This window comes from Etheostoma spectabile, chromosome 5 (genome assembly GCF_008692095.1).
Source record: "Etheostoma spectabile isolate EspeVRDwgs_2016 chromosome 5, UIUC_Espe_1.0, whole genome shotgun sequence".
NCBI classification, from domain to species: Eukaryota; Metazoa; Chordata; class Actinopteri; order Perciformes; family Percidae; genus Etheostoma; species Etheostoma spectabile.
In genome coordinates, this window is record NC_045737.1 from 37,964,719 (window position 1) to 37,965,934 (window position 1,216).

Consider the following 1,216-nt stretch of genomic DNA (forward strand, 5'->3'; position numbering starts at 1 on the left):
TGCTTGGGGCGCCTTTCCATTGGCTCATTAGGTTACATATCATGTGTGTAGTGAGGTAGCCTATGTGTAATAACAACAGAGTGTAAATTGTAGTTTCCCCTTGCGGGATTAATAAAATATACATTATGTGTATATAATATGTAATTACTTAATATATAATACTTAATATAATCATATAGAAGAATTGTGTTCTAAATCGTAAGTCATTTTGAACAGGTCTTCAGTCTCCCGTAGTGCAGTTTGTTTTTAATTCTGTGGTGTTGTAGTTCTTTCTGTCGCTAGTCCAAATATAACTCGCTGTATCACGACTACAAATGACACCCAACATAACTAACTTATTTTGCAGCCAATCTAGACACCAGTCCTACGATGCCAGCGAGGTAACCAGGGACTTGTTTCAGACAGTGTTTCCGGACTCTGACATCTGAATTTGGTTTTTCAGTCGTGATATATTGTAGGTGAAATTTCATTCATAAAGGTCTTAAAAAGGTCTTAATTTTGACTTGGTGAAACTCTGTGTAGCTTGCGTTGCTTCCCGTACTGAATGTGGATACTGCTGATGTGTAACTGTACCAATGTCTCGCTGCTTCCTGTCGCGCTGCATGGCTTCCTTCTTGAGAAAGCTTATTTGTTGATGTAGCCACGTTTTTGGTGTCTTAGTGCGTTCTGTCTATAAATGTAAGCCTGTACTAACGTCTTGCTGTTTCCTGTGGTCTCAAACCCTCTGGCCAGAGGACTACAGTTGAAAATTAGCCGGCTGGCTAACACTGGCTCGTTCACAGAAATGTTGATTAATGTACATTGTCCTTTATGAATAAAATAAATGATGGGTTTGCTTCGGCCAGGTGAGCCATTGTAAGCAACACCAGTTGATAACGATGCGTTAGGCTGTAGTTTGTGCATATAAACACCGTAGAGACATGTTCCCAGATAGAAGTTGGACACTACTGTGTGTATCTCTGGGTTATTGAGACACAGCGGTGGTAATAAACAGTAGATTATTACAGCTTTCGCTACTGTTGATGCACGGAGTAGCAATGTTGGATTGTGGATGGAGTTAATGAGGTTCTCTGATTTATGTGGGGCATTTTTTCCCTTTATTAAATAGTGACGGGATAGACAGGAAAGGTGGGAGAGAGACAGGGGATGACACGCAGCAAAGGGCCAAAGGTCAGACCTGAACCCGGGCCACCGCAAAGGACCCAGCCCACATGGG

The 1,216-nt window shown here is 41.7% G+C and overlaps 1 protein-coding gene across 5 annotated transcripts in view; it reads left to right on the plus strand.

Annotated features, from left to right (window-relative positions):
* The window catches only part of fam161a (FAM161 centrosomal protein A), a 19,194-nt gene that overhangs the window by 13,490 nt on the left and 4,488 nt on the right, over window positions 1-1,216 (plus strand). The gene's annotated exons all lie outside the window — the stretch shown is intronic.